This window comes from Mus pahari, chromosome 2, assembly GCF_900095145.1.
Source record: "Mus pahari chromosome 2, PAHARI_EIJ_v1.1, whole genome shotgun sequence".
In the NCBI taxonomy this organism is placed as follows: domain Eukaryota; kingdom Metazoa; phylum Chordata; class Mammalia; order Rodentia; family Muridae; genus Mus; species Mus pahari.
Genome location: NC_034591.1, coordinates 35,210,565 through 35,231,224, shown reverse-complemented (window position 1 = coordinate 35,231,224; position 20,660 = coordinate 35,210,565). Strand labels below are relative to the sequence as shown.

The 20,660-nt window shown below is 35.5% G+C and overlaps 1 pseudogene; it reads left to right on the top strand.

Moving 5' to 3' along the window:
• The first annotated feature begins 2,107 nt into the window (after positions 1 to 2,107).
• LOC110316998 lies at positions 2,108 to 2,691 on the top strand (annotated as a pseudogene).
• Positions 2,692 to 20,660: the final 17,969 nt, after the last annotated feature.

Below are 20,660 nucleotides of genomic sequence, written 5' to 3'. Positions count from 1 at the left end.
TTTTTAATCCATTCATGTATATATGCAGTACATTATGTTTAGGTAAAAAGTAGTCTTTGTTACTAAAGATGATTAAGGGGTAGTTATAAAAAATGAAAAAACTAACTATAAAGGAAAATAATAAAATAAAGGAAAAATGTTCTTAAAACAGAGAAAGCAGGACTAAGATGGTCCAGAAATGAGTTTTTTCTTAAAGATTTGTTTATTTTATGTATATGAGTGCTCTATCTGCATGTACATCTGCATGCCAGAAGAGAGCATCAAGCTCATACTATCAATGATTTTCAGTGGTTGTTGGGGTTTGAACCCAAGACCTATGGAAGAATAGTCAGTGCTCTTAACAGCTAAAACATTTCTCCAGTCTCAAAATGAAGTTTTAACTTGAACAAAATGTTATTGCTCAGTTTTGGAGGTGCTGCAAGATCTAGCTAACTGAGAACACTCAAGAATTATTTTAATAACTTATTACCACATGCACACTAATAAAAATGTCATTAAGAATTTGCTTTTCTATATGTTAAATGGGAAAATGTATTCACTAATAAATGAAGAAGCATTTTAACTGTATAGATGAGCTATTTATCACATATAATATTAGAAAAAAAAGGTATTTTTAAACTTATAAAAAGATGAATAAATTTTAATAGGTTCAAATGTTATTCAAGCACAGTGTAGATACTGAAACATAAAGGATGTTTTCCTAATACTATGGAGCATGAGAATCCTTGGTTTGAAAGTTTTGTCAATCCCTCCTGTTCTTTGGAACTAAAATGTATACAATGAAAGAAAGTGATGAAAAAAGTATAGATAGTTGGGACCTGCCCAGAACAGAGAATCTAGAATAAAATACATGAAAACTGGACTCTAGGGTAACATTTTATGAACAAATGATGACGTTTTCTTTATTGAATTATAAAAAGGTTGAAAAGGATCACTTCCTTCACTACTGAGCTCTATGATTTTATAAAGATCATGTAAGTAGTCCGTCTAGCAAGATTTATAAATATGACTCAGCAGTGTCTTGTTTACTGAAATTTTTTGTAAATGACATAACTCTATTGGCAAAATTTCTAGTACACATATATGTCCCGAGACATCCACATTCCCCCCACACAGACATGTACACACACACACACCTTAAGAAACTGAGACTATTTTCCATCTGACACCTCTACTGGCATGTTCATTATTTAGTCAATAAATCAGAACAGAAGAGACACGTATGCAAATGTGTCTTTAATTTAGATTAAATATCAAGTGGAATTCTTTGTTCAGAGAGGGGAAATGAGGTCAATTTTCATAAAGATTTATGGCAGTCTAGTCAGATATAACATTTGGCAGGTAGGAGAGTTTTGACTGAAACCACACTATCACTATAAAGTTGACCTTCAGGATCTATGTATCATCGAGGGTATCTTAGAACCCAGTTTACCTCCTTTCACCAGATCCTTCAAATCTTGTTTCCCTTTCTTTCCTATGCATACTTCTTGTCCCCAATCTCCTTCTGTTTATCTATTTTCAACACTGAATCATTCTTCTTTGCAATACCCAGTACAATAGAAAAGAGAAAATCTAGGATCTTGAATTTGGATTGATATAATAACCAGTAGCTAGTCAACTTCAAATTCATTCTGTCATCACCCAACAATAATGGTATATTTATTTATGGGGAAATTGTCTTCCACTTTGGAAAAATAACATCTTTGCAGTTTGAGACATTAACAACTTCAGTGTTAGACCTGATATTCTGAAACTTCTAGAGGAAAGTGGGGTATAATGTAGACATAATGTGCTTATAGCATAGGTAAGGGATTTCTGAGTAAGATTCTAGTTATGCAAGAAATTAAGCCAACAATCAAAAATTGGATATCATGAAACTAAAAGGTTTCTGTACAGCAAAGAACACTATTGTTACCCAAAGGAAGAGGCAGGGCACAGAATATACATGGGATAATTTGTGACTGTAATATACAAATAATTAAGTAAAACTAAAATGTCATGAAAGCAAATAACTGAATTTAAAAATGAACTATGAAAGCAAGTAGATCCTTCTCAAAAAAAGAAATAGTAGTGGGAACTAAACACTTGAAAAAGTGTTCAACGAGCCATGACTATACTCGGTCCTCAGAAGCGGCTTCTGTCTAGTGTTCTCTGCTGTGGTAAAACCAAGCTCTGGTTGGACCCCAATGAGATCAATGAAATCACTAATGTCAATTCAGCAGACTGGGAAGTCAATCAAAGATGGCCTGATCTTCCAGAAGCCTGTGACTTCCTGAGCTTGATACTGGGAAAACACCTTGGCTCAATGAGAGGGCAGGCATATGGGCATAAAGAAGCAGAAGGGTACTGCCTGGTCTTGGATGCCAGAGAAGGTGACCTGGATGAGAAGAATGAGGATCCTGTGCCAGTTTCTCAAGAGATAACAAGAACCCAAGCTTGACTACCACATGTATCATAACCTGTACTTGAAGGTAAAAGGGAATGTAGTAAAAAAAAAAAAAAAAAAAAAACAAGCAGTTTCTCATGGAGCACATGTACAAAGTAAAAGCTCACAAGGCCCATAAGAAATCCATGGCCAAGACTTGCAGATCTAAGACCAAGGAAGCATGGAAACATAGGAAGAAACACCTCTAGATAAAGAAGGGAGAGACTATCAAGACTCTGAACAAGGAGGAAGAGATCAAGAAATAAAGCTTGCCTCACGACTGTGCATAGTGATCTGGCTGGAGCCTCACATGGACCAATCATTAAAACAAAACAATCCTTAAAGGAAAAGATAAAGAAAAGAAAACTGTTCTACATCCTTACCTATCAGGTAAATGAAGATTACAAATATACTAAAGGAGAAGAAAAATGTGGCACACATAAACAATGTAATTGCATCCATCTATAAAGAAAATACTAATCATGAATTTTGGAGAAAAAAATGAATGGATCTGGAATATATCTTATTAAAGTAATTCAAACTCACAAAGTCAAGTGCTATATGTTCTCTTTCATGTGTTGTGGAGAGCATAGCTCTGGGCTGTGAGGTGTTAGGCAATTAGGATGTTGACAAACGATTTGTTTTTCAAATATGCTTGGTTTAGTCAAATAAACATTCCCTACTGTATTATGCTAATATAAAAGTAAAAAGACATCTCACCACGTGGGAACAGTTGATTGGGCAGAAAATATTCGAAGGGGTTCAAGTGCATAATCTCTTCAATGAGGGAGATTTGGAAGCTCACAGACTCAACCCAAATCCAACATGAAGTCCTTCAGCTGTGGCAGGCTGAGAAAATGACAGTAAGGAGGTCCTTGAGAACACTGGGCTGGCAGACATGTGCAAACCTTGCAACAGTGCTCAAAGTTCAACTGTCACTGAAGTCAGAGCCAAACAGAATCTCAAGTCCTCTACTGGAAGGATATCAACACAAGATGCGAGAGAAGCAAAAACTTTGTCTCCCAGTGTGATCTAGAGATCATTTCCAGTGTTCAAATTTTTTGTATCATTTCACTAGGCAGTAGTTTTGTACCAACAAGGATCATATTTTGAAGTTGGTTCACTAGCATAATACCACCACCTTGGGGTTAGTTCATTAGCATTTTGGGTTTGGCTATATCTGAGCTTCTGGGTGACTTGGTTATGGCAGTTGCTTTTAAGGCCCAGCTAGTTCTCACCAAGCCGCCTAATGACAAGCACCTATCTTACATTATATTATTTTAAGTATTTCAAAATGTTTTATCTGCATTCCTCACATGTATGGAATATAGTTTTATAGTTTGGAAATTCTGTGTTTAAATTAGAGTAACAGAAGACCAGGAAGTAACAAGCCAATAGAGGCTACAGGGTGGCTAGAATAGGCATTAAGGAAAGTACAGGTCGTAGAACACCAAGTGATGTGAAGGCAAAGGGGAGGAACACTGGTAACACTCAGTTCAAATAAGGTTGGGAGAAAGTAGAGAGGTGAGAGGGAATTAACTAAAACTGAAGATATAGGAGGAAACCAATTAGAAACACCATGAGCTATCTAAGAATGGTAATTAAAAGGACTTTGAATGGAGGTACCTTGTCTGAGTGGATTCAGCTGATCCCAGAAGCCATGGGTGATTACGGATAAAGTCCAATGCTAGGTATGGGCTATCTCACTATAAATTGTTCATCCAGATGATTTCAGAGCTTCCAAAACAGTAAAACTATTGATAGTGGTTTTTGTTGTCTGCCAGAATTAGATTGTTGAAGACATCTAATTGGCTCCTTGTTGGTTCAAAACTAGTGAAATGATACAAAAATTTGAACACTGGAAATGATCTCTAGATCACACTGGGAGACAAAGCTTTTGCTTCTCAGGGATATCATACTATAATCGGTCTAGAAACTTCTATGCTGACTAGCATTTGTAGTGGTAAAAGTTTGTAATGCATATAATTTGTAAAGAAAAGTCATAAAAGAACTTACTGAGCTCCAAATCAATTATAATATGATTCTGAGGATATCAAGATGGGTCCACTGGTACAATGATTGCATGACATTTATGGAAGTAATCTGAAGGCCCCAATATACTTGGTACTATTATGAGTCATGGGCCTTAGAAATAAATCTACTAATTTTATCTATCTATCTATCTATCTATCTATCTATCTATCTATCTATCTATCTATTTATTTATTTTCTGTTTCCAGCCTAATGGATATGTCAAAATGTCTCCTAAGAATTTATGTCTAAATCCATAGCTTAGTGCTGCTCCAACCTCCCCTTTTGTCATAGAATAATAGCTAATGGAGAAATACATGACAACTCAATGTTCTAAAAATTAGTGATTTTTCAACAGAATACCTCCATTGCCTCTTCCATCTGTCAGGGAACATGCTGAAGAGGGAATGAAAAGAAGCTAAGAACCAGCATTGGCAAAGAAAGCCTTGAAACCCTATAGCTTCAGTATTAATAGACCTTGCAGTCATGAACTCACAGCAGATGTAGTTAGCTGTGCAGGGCATACACAAAAGTAGATCCATCAATATTTAGTCATGGATAGGCAGGAGCTCATAAAGCCACACTGTTCCCCCACAAAGCTACTAGCAATTGATGCCTTCTGGGAGAGAAGGAACCATTGTCTTTTTAAAAAAAATATTTTCTTATTTTTAAAAGTTTTTTTTATTTATTTAATGTAATTAATTAATTAATTAATTTTTACTGGATATTTTCTTTGTTTACATTTCAAATGTTATCTCCTTTCCCAGTTTCCCTCCCTCCAGGAAACACCCTAACATAGCCTCCATTCCCCTGTTTCTATGAGGATGTTCCTCTACCTGCCTACCCACTCCCACCTTCCACCCTTGATTTCCCCTACACTGGGGAATCTATTGAGCCTTCATAGGACCAAGGACCTCTCCTACCACTGATGTATGACAAGGCCATTTTCTGCTACATATGCAGATAGAGCCACGTGTACTCCTTTGTTGGTAGCTTAGTCCCTAGGAGTTCTGGGGGGTCTGGTTGTTGAAATTGTTGTTCTTCCTATGGGGTTGCAAACCCCTTCAACTCCTTCAGTCCTTTCTCTAACTCCTCTGTTGTGGATGCTGTGCTCAGTCCAATGGTTGGCTATGAACATCTGCCTCTGTATTTGTAAGGCTCTGGCAGGGCCTCTCAGGAGACCTTTCAGTATGTACTTCTTGGCATCCACAATAGTGTCTGTAAATGTATATGGGATAAATACACAGGTGGGACAGTCTCTGGGTGGCCTTTCCTTCAGTCTCTGCTCAACACTTTATTTCCATATTTGCTCCTGTATGTATTTTGTTCTCCTAAGAAGGACCGAAGCGTCCACACTTTGGTCTTCCTTCTTATTAAGCTTCATATGGTCTGTGAATTGTGTAATGGTTATGTGGAGCTTTTGGGCTAATATCCAGTTATCAGTGAGTGCATACCATGTGTGTTCTTTTGGGATTGGGTTACCTCACTCAGTATATTTTCTAGTTCTATCTATTTGTCTAAGAATTTAATGAATTCATTGTTTTTAATAGCTGAGTAGTACTCCATTGTGTAAATGTACCACATTTTCTGTATCCATTGTTCTGTTGAAGGACATCTGGGTTCTTTCCAGCTTCTGGTTATTATAAACAAGGCTGCTATGAACAGAGTGGAACATATGTCCTTATTACATGTTGGACCATCTTCTGAGTATATGCCCAGGAGTGGTATAGCTAGATCTTCAGGTAGTACTATGTCCAATTTTCTGAGGAACCACCAAACATATTTCCAGAGTGGTTGCACCAGCTTGCAGTCCCACCAGCAATGGAGTAGTGTTCCTCTTTCTCCATATCCTTGCCAGCATCTGCTGCCACCTGAGTTTTTGATTTTAGCCATTCTGACTGGTGTATAGCCACTGAAGATCTCATGCTTCAGTGGATAGATTTGCACCTCATCCCTGTGGAAGGCCCATATATAAATGCATAATGTCAAAAAGTAAATATGTCAGAAAAACTAATTTATCTTATTTGGAATTTCTGGTTTTCAGACTATAGATGAATAATAAACAAAATACAAAATATCCTTCAAATATTTCTGAATTTGAGACAAACAGAACTCGTTCAAGTACCATAAAATCTTTGATTACCAAGAAACATAAAGCTTATTAATAATTAAAAGTAATTAAGAATCTCCTACCTTAGAAGAATTTTAAAATAAATTCTTATGGAACTCATATCAGCCTCTAACATTCTCACATATGTACTGGTTCAGACACTCTGCTTGCTACTTTGTGGGAAAAAGAATAGTGCACTTAATCATGTATAAGGGAAGCAGCACAGAAACTGGCTTTCAAGAAAAGGGGTGGGGGTGGGGGACAACATCCTGAAATCTGCTTGCAATAAAATCTAGGAGTTCCTGAAGTTGTAGTGACAATGTACATTTCAGATTTGAAACGTATGGAGCTTCATGACAAATCAGAGCGTAACCTCACATTAGAAGTATCAATAAAATAAAAATATTATAACAGAAAGTCATTTGATTTTACCACAGGTTCTAGAAATAGGGTGTCTGGGATCAGGACTTCAGATTCAGTGCTTTGCACAGGTAGATTTTGGGCAAATTTTCTGCATCTCCCTTTTATTACATATAAAATTGCAACTATCTCTAATTCATAGGATTCTGCAGGCTGCCTCAACTGGTCTTCAGTTTACATTAGAATCCTACAGAAGGGTGATACTACCAGCCAAGGAGTGCCTCACTAGCAGGGTAGATTTACTAATCAATGAGAGTGGAAACAAGCAGGCGAAGAGAAGAAGCTTCCTCCTCCTTTGTCCTTGTATGAAGGTTGCCACCAGAAGGCATAGGCTACTCTTAGCATGGGTCGTCTCGTCACACATTAAATAGTCCAATCAGGAAAATTCTCTCACAAATGTGCCCACTGCTTAGGTTCTAGATGATTCCAGATGTAGTCACATTGATAGCCACACTTAGCTACCACAATCCACAAAATGCTATCCATATTTTAGAATGTCAATATTGACCAACGCATGTTTCCCATCCTGGTTACCCCAAGCAGGAATTGCTTATGTGAAAAATGCTTAAATGTTCTCTCTCTCTCTCTCTCTCTCTCTCTCTCTCTCTCTCTCTCTCTCTCTCTCTCTAAAAACAGATTATTGAAGACATAGATACATGAAAATTGTGAAACAAAGGTTTCTTAATTCTAGGTGAAACTTGTCTCAATCTAAGGTAGAGACAGTGACACAGGTTACTGTAATAGAAGGCTTTGGAGGAACATTATCTGTGTCAATTAATAGTGAAAAGGCTGGAAAGTCTTAGGCACAGGCAACAGATAACAAGCTTGACCTTATAAAACACACACACACACACACACACACACACACACACACACACACATTATTATCATCATCATCTTCTTCTTCATCATCATCATCATCATTATCATCATCATCACATGCATATTCAGCAAGGTGAAACACATGTGAAACACAGAGACACATGGAGCATGAAACATACATGTAGATACACACACACACAGAGCAAGGCACACACATGTGAACACACAGAGCAAGACAAACAAAAATGCAAATATACACACACATGCATAACAAATCACTCAGAGAGAAAACATTCCTGCATAACTAAGTGGGGGGGGGGCAAGTTTCATTCATCTTAGAGTTCTGGAGGTTATAACAGTATTTTTGGTTGTCTTTATGGGTGCCCCCTTCAGCTTGAATTGTTGATCCTAGAAAAAAAGGACTCAGAGCCCATAACTTTAGGTAAATAAGTATAGGCCTGACCATGAACATTTCTGACAGAACTGGACCAATTAGCTAAGAAGCCCTGCTGGTGGGAAACTAAGCCTGCTTGGCCTTTGTCTCAGGTCAGACAGGTATGGAGGAAGCCATAAGTTTGCCACCATCATTATTTATCTGTGCTCTTTTCACCATCTGTCTGCCTATAAGGGTTATGTCTAGCTCCAAGTCCCTCAATAGCACAGCCAACATAAATAATAACCTTTTTGCTTTAGATGAAAAAAAAAAGGTAATTCAGTTGTAAGTTGATATTATCTCTTTAAAATGACCAAGACATATTTGCCTGCTTAGTTTTAGTCTAGAAGTGTTTTCACAGGGTTCATTCCAGAGACAGCCTAATAAGCCAGGGACTCAGCTGATACCTAATCTTCGTGCTGTCTGAGTGTGACATTCCACATCACCTCTAGCTGAATAAAAGGCAAAATAAATTGCCACTTTCTAATATTACGCCCAGTTCTCATGCCAAATAATTATGAACACACTGGAAACTTTGATAGAATGGAATGAGTAGCAAAATCTATAATGTTTAATTACAAACTGAAATTCTTACATGGGAATCATTTGACAGTCTTAGATCTTATGTGGTTGGGAAATACAAAAGACATCTGGCATTCAAATGAGAATATTTAACCTCAGCTTACTTTTCCCGGGTATAAATAGTGGTGCAAATGTGTGCATACATACACAGGAAAAATAACTGTAACACCTCAATTTCTTGAGAAAGTATGAAGGAATTTAGATATGTAGAATAATTCGAAGATATATAGACAAAGAGACTATAAATAGCATTTCAAAGGAAAGGAACAAGTAACAAATAAAGATTTGATATTTGTTATATAATTTTCTCCAAAGTCAATCCTTTTTTCAACAACCTCATGTTCAAAACCCTTTAGTAGGAGGCTGGAGAGATAAGTCAGAATTTAAGAATACCAGATGCGCGTCCAGAGGACTGCTTTGGTCCCCAGAACCCACATTGGCAGCACACAACTGACTATAATTTATGCTTCAGGGAATCTGATACTCACTTTTAGATTCAGTTCGCACCTGCATACACATGCCATCCATTCACACAGAGAAATACACATACACATACAAAATATACCAAGTATTTTCAAAGTTGAGGTGTAAAAAAAACAAAAATTTTAAGTAGCTCTGTGGCACCATCGCAATATTTAGTTCTTCTAGCAAGCAATAATTTTTCCTCTCTTATTTTTTGTAAGTGTTAATTTATTCATCCACTTTAGAGAATTGTACTCAGTTCATGTACAGTAAGCTGGGCCTACAACAGAGAACACACATAACATCTTTTCTAAATCTCTAGGAGGTGAAAAACGTTATTCAAATGGGGGGAAATGAAAGTACTATATAGTCAATTCTTTGAAAAAGAAATATATAGTGTATTTAACTTTTAGCAACTATGTCCAAAATTTTGACATTGTGTCAATGTTTTTAATCTATAAAGCTCAGCCACAAGACCCTTCATTCATGTGACAAAAAAATAAAATGAAATAAAAGTCATGATGTTTTATGTAAGAGTGATTGTAGATAATTAACATCTTTAATGAACAGTCTCTCAATACAGTCTGTAACCTAAAGAGGCTAGCTAAACCATATCTCACAGGTGAAGTCTGACCTGAACCTCTTTTGTAATGAAAGATTGATTGGAGCTCAATTGTATCAATTTGTTTACATTATCTATGGATGTTTTCTATACTACATTGGCAGAGCAGTTACTGCTTGCAGCAGAGACCTTTTATCTCTGGAAAGATGATGAAAACACTATTTGTCTCTTTGGCGAAGATATTACTATACAACCTGAGCAGGTAATGAAGGAAGGAAGCAAGAGTGCAGAGGGAATGATCAGCTTAAACATGATTTTGTTATAGGTACAGAACCAAGAAGCAGTATCCAAATTAATAAAATCAGAAATGAGAAGGGAGAGATAACAAGAGAAACAATGGAAATTTAAAAAATCATTAGATCCTACTATAAAAGCTTATACTCAACAAAACTGGAAAATCTAGATGAAATGGATGGTTTTCTAGACAAATGACACATATGAAAGTTAAATTAAGAGCAGGTAAATTATCTAAACAGGCCCATATCACACAAGGAAATAGAAATCATTAAATACCTCCCAACCAAAAAAGCCCAGGGCTTTTAAAAAGCCAGATGAATTTAGTGCAGAATTCTACCAGACCTTCAAAGAAGGCTGATACCAATTTTCCTCAAACTATTCCATAAAATAGAAACAGAAGAAACACTACCTAACTCATTCTATGAAGCCTCAATTACTCTGATACCTAAACCACACAAGGACCCAACCAAGAAAGAGAACTTCAGACAAATCTTGCTTATGAATATCGATGCAAAAATACTCAAAAAATTCCTGCAAATGGTAGCTAAGAACACATCAAAACCATCATTCATCATGATCAAGTAGGCTTCATCACAGGAATGCAAGGTTGATTTATTATACAAAATCAATTAACTTAATCCATTATATAAACAAACTCAAAAAAATCACATGATCATCTCCTCAGATTTAGAAAATGAATTTGACAAAATACAACACTCCTTAATTTTAAAAATATTGGAGACATCAGAAATTCAAGGCTCATACCTAAACATAATAAAAGAAATTCACTGCAAACCAACAGCCAATATCCAACTACATAGATGTATACTTGAAGCAATCCCACTGCAATTGAGGACAAGGATGCCCACTCTCTCCATATCTATATAATATAGTACTCATTAGCTAGGACAATAAGACAACAAAAAGAGATGAAGGCTATAATTGGTAAAGAAGAAATAAAGGTATTACTATTTGCAGATGATACGATCGTATACATAGGTGACTCCAAAAATTCGACAAGAGAACTTCTCCAGCTGATAAACAACTTCAGCAAGGTGGCCAGATATAAAATTAACTCAAATAAATCAGCAGCTTTCCTTTATACAAAGGATATACAGGCTGAGAAAGAAATTAGGGAAATCACTCCCTTCACAATAGCCACACATAATATAAAATATCTTGGGGTAACTCTAACCAAACAAGAGAAAGTCCTGTATGGCAATAACTTCAAGTCCCTCAAGAAAGAAATCAAAGATATCAGAAAATGGAGAGATCTCCCAAGCTCATGGGTTGGCAGAATTCACATAGTAAAGATGGCCATCCTTCTAAAAGCAATCTATAGATTCAATGCAATCCCCATCAAAATCCCAACACAATTCTTCAAAGATATGGAAAGAGCAATTCTCAAATTCACGTGGAAAGGCAAAAAAACAAACAAACAAACAAAAAACACAAACCCTAGAATAGTGAAAACTTCTTAACAATAAAAGAACAGTTGGGGGAATCACCATCCCTGACCTCAAGCTTTACTACAAAGCAATAGTGATAAAAACTGCATGGTATTAGTATAGAGACAGACACTTTGACAGTGGGGTAGAATTGAAGACCAAGAAATAAAACCACAAACTTACTGTTACTTGTTATTTTACAAAGATGCCAAAAATGCACAATGGAAAAAAGAAAGATTCTTCAATTAATGATGCTGATCTAACTGGCCCTCTGTATGTAGAAGAATGAAAATAGACCCATATTTGTCACCTTGTACAAAGCTCAAGTCCAAGTGGATCAAGGACCTCAAAATAGAAACTCTGAATCTAATAGGAGTGAAATTGGGGAAGAGCCTTGAACTCATTTGCACAGGAGGAAATTTCCTAAACAGAACTGCAATTGCTCATGCTCTAAGATCAAGAATTGATAAATGGGACCTCATGAAACTGGAAAGCTTCTGTAAGGCAAAGGACACAGTCAATAAGACAAATCAGCAAGGTACAGATTGGGGAAAAAAAGATCTTCACTAACCCCACATCTGATAGAGGGCTAATATCCAAAATATATAAAGAACTCAAGAAACTAACCATCAAAAAACCCAAACAACCCAATCAAAAAATGTACTATAGAACTAAACCAAGAGTTCACAACTGAGGAATCTTGATTGGCTGAGAAGCATCTAAAGAATTGTTGAAAGTCCTTAGTGATCAGAGAAATGCAAATCAAAATGACCCTGATATTTCATCTTATATAAATCAGAATGGCTAATATCAAAACCACAGGTGACAACACATGTTGGAGAGGATGTGGAGAAAGAGGAATACTCCTCCATTTCTGGTGTGATTTCAAACTGGTACAACCATTCTCGAAATCAATCTGGAGGTTCCTCAGAAAATTGGAAACAGATCTACCTAAATACTCAGCTATACCACTCTTGGAAATATACCCAAAACATGTCCCACCATGCCACAGAGGCACATGTTCCATTATGTTCATAGTGGCCTTATTTTTAATAGCCAGAAACTAGAAACAACCTAGATGTCCCATGACAGAAGAATGGATACAGAAATTGTGGTTCACACAGGTATCAAGAACTAGGGCATCCTGAGTTTTGCAGGCAAATGGATGGAACTAGAAAATATCCTCCTGAGTGATGTAGCTCAGACCCAAAAGGAAGTATATGGTATGTACTCACTAGTAAGTAGATATTACCTAAAACAAAAAGAAAAACAAACCCAAAATCCATGATTTCATTTCCACTTTCATGTTTTGAACAGTTTATTTTATTCCATTATTTGTATTTTCATAGATTTAATTAATGGATTTATGCACATTTTAATGGTCCTTGAGCATGTCCATAATAGCTATTTTTGAAGTCTGTACACTGTGCTTCAGATGCACCAGGGTTGCTGAGCACTGGTGTAGCTTTATTGTCCTGACTAATACTGGTTGTGTTTTCATGCTAGCATCTTAGCATTATGTTTTGCATGATTTTATTTCTAGGTATTGATATCTGATCTTGTCCATGTTTTGTGAGTTTTCAGGTCCTGGTTTTCATTTAATTTCTCTGAAATTTAGGAGTGTATGGGTGGTGGGAGTTGCTTAGTAGGGATCTCTCCTGATTCCTTGCCAGGTATGACCACTGAGGATTCTGGGTAGAACTTTTCCTAGGTATTGGCATTTGACACACAGGATTGAGGATGTAATAGGATGGGAGACTGAGAAGATCCACAGGAAAGAGGAAATATGGGTCTACCTTGAGGATCTATGGACTCTACAGACAATGTAACAAGAAAGACAAGGCAGGCTCCTATAGGCATTCTGCCACAGCACTGGGGAAGAGACTGGGGAGCTGGACTTGAAACATAAAAGAGAATGAAGACCTCCCTAGCTGATTCCCTAGCCAGAGGGTTTCCATGGAGAGAGTGGGTGAGGTGTTGGTGACTGAGACTAAGGGGTAGTAATGAAGAAAAGCTTTGAGAGAGTATCTGTTTAGTTCCCTGGGAAAGCAGGCAAGAGGAAAGAAAAATAGTAGGTCTAATAATAAGACCTACTATTTAAAGAATAATAGTAGTCTAGCAATAAGACTGGGGAAGTGGGATTGGAGGATAAAATGGAATGAAAATCTGTCTACCTGATTCCCTGGTCATGTGGCCAGCAGGTTTCCAGGGAGAGACAATATTGGGTGTTGGTAATGAGATGAGGAAGGCATGTTCCTTTTTAATTTTGGGAAATCGTTTTTCTTTCTTCTGTTACTTTATATTACAAGCTGTTATCTTAAGCTCTTGGACAACTGCAGGGAATACCAGAGCAGTTCCTTCTCAGAGGCATGTGACTTAATGCCTAGATAAGTAGGGGTGTGGCTCCAGAGTAATTCAGGGATAAATTACTACTTTTTCTCTACCACAGCACAGCAGTAAAACCTCAGAGGAAGAGTGGTAATTCTTACAGCTGCTCCGTACTCGAGCCACTGACTGTGAGTCTTGGGGTCATTTGGCCCTGCTTCAAGGTGTTCAAAGTCTTGCACTAATCTCAGCGCCCTGACAGGACTGCCTTAAAGAAAATACTGTTAAGGTGAATAATACGATTCTAACTCCTGGAAAAACAGAATGGACTCATTTTCTGTTTCGTGCCTCCAAGGGGTGAAAAGGAAGCAGAAAATGTAGGCAGGCTGATTTCATTCTATAATCCTTAATTTTTTTGGCAAAACCTTTTAAATTATGAAAGGCCATACTATCCTGATAACAAAGCCACATGAATCTGTAGAAATTATAGATGTTTTGGGTTCTACTTTAAATAAGAAAATGATTATAACAAATTTACCTTTCTTCCCAGGCTATTTGATTTGGCAAAGATAATTGAGGAAATCGCACTTTACATTTGTATTGACTGTTGAACAGTCTTTTATTAAATTGTATTAAATATACAACCTTACTTATATTATTAGCTATTTTGAAATATTTAAGCTTTATAGAACACACTTGCCGTGGCTAAATAAATTTTCACAGGAGAGACAGGTCATTCTCCTGAGTAGGAAGTTTTATTAGCTCCAGATTAACACCTCAGTGCCATGTTTTGTGTAAAACATTACAACTCTTATGCTTCCTCATTATATAATAGAGATTGTGCATTTTCTTTGCAGGAATACCACAAAAGTATTTTTGTGTTTCCGTCAACTGTGATTTTCCAGGAACACAAGATGTTCTTTGATCTGATTCTGTCTACTTGTTCTGTACTCCATGAGGTTACTATTAACTTCTTTGTATTTTGCTGACATAATTATCTAATAATTAATTAAAATTTCACACACCATTGGTGCTAACTGAGAATTTTCTAATTTCACCATCCCTTGGATATTCATTTATACTCTTTCTACATTTAGCCTAAAGGCCAAGAAGTGATACAATTTTAACATAAGATGGCTTCCTTTTTGTTATTTATATTAACATATTTACATATTTCCTCTAATTAATTATCACCAATTAATTAAAAGTTTATTGGTATCACTGTTAATACCTAGATTCAAAAGCAACCAAGTAGAAATCTACTCATGTAATTTACTCTGTAATTTTAATAATGTATACTTACTTTTTGAGAATTTCTTTTTTTTCCTTCCTTTTCTTTCTTTCTTGCTTCCTTCTTTTTCTTTTGTATATGAATTTCTAGGATAACTGACAAGCTTTCTTGCATATTGAATCAACTTTTTCTCTAAGTGATATTGCCCTTTGTTTTAATTTTTAAATTTTTTATCATTTTATTATTATTATTAATAGTAGTAGTAGTAGTAGTAGTAGTAGTAGTAGTATGTAAAGAGTAAGACAGGAATACAAGCATTGCATTCCTGGTTCTTAAGGGTGGTCCAAAGTAATACCTCTGGGCATTCTTACTTAGAGAACACAAACACAAGTCTATGGGGTTATTCATACTCTCATACACACACACACACACACACACACACACACACACACACACACACACATCTGTCTCTCACTCCTGTGATATTCATCTACTTCAAGAGTATTCTTTGAGGGTTTCATTGTAGTTATGAGTTATAACATCTAATCTAATAATCCATGTTCCCTTGTCTTTAACTGATAGTGACTTTATCATTCCACACTCACCAATGTGTCACAGCTGCATTTTCTACATCTCTGCCAATGTTCTATGTTATCTTCATTTCAGCCTTCTGAATGATTAAGAAATGTTATATTATGTCAATAGTTTTCAACCTTACTCCTGCTGTAACCCCTTGATAGGGTTTCTCAAAGGGTGGTAACACTCAACTAAAATTATTTTGTTACTACTTCATAACTATAATTTTGCTACTGTTATGAACCATAAAGTAAGCATCTGATATACAAAATATCTGATATACAACCGTCAAAGAGGTCAGAGCCCACAGGTTGAGATTCAACTGGTACTTCTCAATAACAACTTAAATGGTCTAGCTTTATGAATATATGTTCTTGTTTACCTCTTCAGCTGTATATTTTTAATTAATTAATTTCTTTATTCTTCTTTTATATATTAAACCCTGATCAGAGTTCCCCTCCCCTCTCTCCTTCCAGCCCCCACCGCCTCAATACCTCTCCTCTTTCCTAGATCCACTCTACCTCTGGTTCCTTTCAGAAAAGAATAGAACTCCCAGAAGTATCAACTAAACACAGCATAACAAGTTGTAATAGGTACAACCTCATATTTTAGTGTTTATTTTAGAGTGAGTCTAATGTATAGTTTGTAGAGTTTTTGTCAGATACGTTATAAACAAAATGAGACAATGAAGAGTTAAAAGCCATGAAGGTAAGGGAGCCCAATTTTTTCTGCCATAATTTGCCATTGTAAATCTTACTGAATCCATAGAAAAACTGAGGAAATTAGAGACCGATGGTAAATTTCTCATGCAGTTAAATCTATTAGTCTTTTTATTGTGTATCTTTTCTTATTTTATTGTATCAAAATACCTCCCAATATGTGAAATTATAGTAAAAATTAAATTATATAATCATAGATTTGTAAGTACACATACTTACACTAAAAGTGAATCTTTACATTTATTTGTTTCATTTAGAATAGAAGTCAATAAGGCAAAAAGTCTATTTGGAGCCCAGTAAATTTTTAAATGGAAGTTATATGTATGAAAGTATGTAAAATCTGATTTTTATCACAACCTTTCTCTCATCTCAGTGAATTCTAGAATATCCTTTCTAATATTCATGACAAACATGGTTGTCTTTGCTAAATAACACACTGCACAATTTCATTTATCCCGTATATACTTGTATAAACATGGAAAAACAACTGCTTTTTTTTTTTTTATTTTAAAAGAGTATATCAGATCTAAATTTAAAAAAAGCTACTTTTAGGAAACTTTTATTCCAGCTCAAATGAAGTTGAAAAAAGGTACTGAACTACCATGCACAATTAAAGGACAAGATAACTTTGATAATCTCTGAAGATTGTGATGGAGCAAGGCATTACCAAAGTTAGCCTCCTGCCTTCCCACAGAAGATGGGGTAATAAGGTTCTGTTTGGTTTAGGAGTATATGCAATATAATGTACTTTACAGTACTGAATTTTCTAAAGTAAATTCTTAGAGAATGGGGATTCAGTTTAGAGTAAAAGGAAGTCTATTTTAAGTGGAAAGAACTAAGCTTCCTATTTATGGTATTTCTTCTTACAGTATATGGGGTTGTTATTTTAGCCACAAAATATAACTTCTATATACCAAGCAAATAAACAGAAAAGTTCATAAAATAACTTCTAAACTGTGAGATTATTTGTCATTAAACTATGCTGTAGAGTCTCTGACTGGAGAATCATGCCTGAATATGCTAATTACTTCCCTCTTTGGTTTGCAGAAAGAACTGATAATCATCTTAATACAAATGGCCTCATTGGTTTATAATGCCTTTTCCTACCTGAACTCATGTTGAAAATGAGTAATATCGATCAGTAATATTGGTGAGGAAGCACTTCCCTCTCTATTGCTCAGGATTGCATCAGCCTTGTACTGGATTATGACATGATTCATGGTTTACGGAATGTACTGCTATTATCCACAGCCTTCCAAATTAATCCTTTTTGTTTTCAACATTACCCGTGCAATTAATATATTCCACTGATCACAGTGTTTAACCCACCCAGTGAGTCAATGGAATATTTAATTTATAGCTACGATTTTCCATGCAGTTCCTAGTACATTAGCAACACTTATATCTGCCTCACATTCCCCATTTTTTTTTAAACTAAGTTTTCAGAACTTCACAGTCCATTAAGAAGAATGAATATAACATAAATGAGAAACATAGCCAGTTTCTATGTTTTGAAAGATTTAATAGCATATTTTATGATAATGCTGACATTATTGTATTCACTAAAGGAAAGTTAAATATAGTCTTGATAGATTGTGATAAATCATCAGAGACAGCAAAAATGAAATAAGGGAAAAAGTCTGTCTTATTTGTTTGTACCCCTCCTTCCTCCTCTCCCCTTCCTTTCATACTTCTTAGTATTTTTTTCAAACAAAGGGTAAATCAATTTGTTTTAAACATTTCCTTCAAATACCCATTTATAAACTGTTTCACTATTTCTTCTAAGTAACATATTCTTTTTGTAAAGACGAACTATAAAATTGTAAAATTTCACTGTCTCATACAAATTGATTCATTCATCCTGATATGGTTGATTTTATTTTTCCCCATTTGTTGAAATTGTATCTAAATTATGTAGACTGTGAGCATACATTAGAAATACATATTCTTCTCACTATATTAAGCAAAGGAAATCTTTCTCACAGACTGGTCAAACTTGCAGCCTCTTGTATTATGACCTACACATTAACAATGGGTTGATTTGAAAATATTGCTATAATAGTAATAATATGCACAAATATTATGTGAAAATTTATTGTAAGTGTACACTAACAAAATAACACTGGAACATGAACTAAAATTTATGTGCATATTGTATATAGTTGCCAGCATAGCATATCCAGATAAAAGCTGCCTCATCCTCAAAACACAAAGAAGTTTGCTTGTTATTGATGTTGCTTCAAAGTTTTATGTAAATGGGTGTTTTGTCTGCATCCATGTCTGTGCACCACCCACAGAGGGCAGACGAGATCTTCAAATTCCCTATACCTCGAGTTACAGACAGTTGTTAGCCACCATGTGGGTTCTGGGAATCAAATCCAGTTCCTGCGAAAGATCAGCCATCATTCTAAGCTGCTAAAACTTCTCTCCAGCCTTGTAAAGTAGATTATTCTGAATGTGTATATGTAGGGTAAGATTTTGCAGATGGACTGTCTAGCATGCGTGTTTGTGTACATTTTGATGTGCGAGCAAGCATGTGTGTAAGTGTACGTGTGTGTCAGTATTAGAGGCAGAGGCACATATTAAATTTATGGGCAGAAACTTTGGAAGAAAAATAAAGCCTTACTTAGTATCGTCAGTAAAATCTGTTCTTTGTATCAGTAAGCATTTTCTTAATGATTAATAATATATATGCATAAGTGTGGGGGATTCAAACAGGTACCCACACAAAATCAAAATCTCTATCAGCCTTCCATTGCCTATACTATCAACTGATATTTATGAGGAAACCATAGAACAAAGAAAATGGGGTACATATATAAAATTACCTCTTTTTAGAATTTATAAAATTTTGCACAGTCTCAATTTTTTCTATATAGAACAAATCCATTTATGTTTTCAAATATATTTATTTGAGTTTTTATATAAGTTACACTGTATTTGCTATTTCACATGCCCTATTTCTCTAACCACTCCTCTCAAACTCATTCTTTCTTCTTCTCTATTATATAAGCATATATGTATATATATAATGTTTTGCATATTATATATAACATATAAAACCATAAATATATAAAACCTACTGAACCAATTTAGCATACCCCATATTTGCATCTGTTTAGGGATGACCTTGTAGTATAGGTGTCTTGTCTCTGAGAGAGAGAGAGAGAGAGAGAGAGAGAGAGAGAGAGAGAGAGAGAGAGAGAGAGAGGATAATTAAAACTGCTTCTTTTTCTCTCTGTTGCCATTGATTTTTGCCTGTAGCTCTTCATTTAGGAGAAGAGTCTTGTAAAATTTATCTCTATCCATATTAATATGGAAATTTTACACATCATCTTTTTGAGACAGACTGTCTTATTGAACCTGGAATTCATTGTGCCTACTGGGGTGGGAGTATCAAGCAAAGCCCTGGGGTGTTTGTTAGTTTGTGTGTTTGGGGATTTTTGTTTTGTTTTTTTTTTTTAGCTCCACTTCTTCAGTGTTATGTTATAGGCACACTTCTATAACACCCTTTAGTGTTGATGGTGAAGATCAAACTCGGGGTCTCATGTTTGGACAGAAGACAGTTTACTAAATAAGCCATTTCCCAACTTCTTCAAATCATAAAACATTTCTATTCTGACTTTTCATAGAGATTCTTTGCTGACTCCTTCCATCTATTAATACTTCCATGAATGTTGTATGATTTTATAGGACACTAGTAATTGTATACTTTGCAGTAATTATCTGATAGGGAAACTCTAGGCTCAAGAGAAGCGCAAGATTGTTTGCCTCATGCTGACCTTATTACACTGGGTAGAAACATCATTTCAACTGGAGAAGGAAAACATGCTTGCAACATGAAAAAACTAGTTCTGCTCCCTGCACATTCTGGGTGCAGTATTTTTAGTAATTCATATAGTCTCTCATTTGTGTCACACATGAATCAAGATAATATCACTAATTATGTCATTCTAATATTGAGACCCTGTTATTAGAAAGACCTGACTTTATAGACTAAAATTCCAAAATCTTTTTGCATTTGGTATCCTAGGTAAGTAATTTATCTTCACTTTTCTAGAAAAAAATGGAGTAATACTACCAACTATATAAGAAGTAAATATAATCATAAGCAATATATGTAAAATAGTATAATATGAAGATTTCTTTGTAGCATTTGCTGTATTATTATCCATTGTGTGCATGTTTTGTACAGTGTTATAAAAAGTCTACTATAT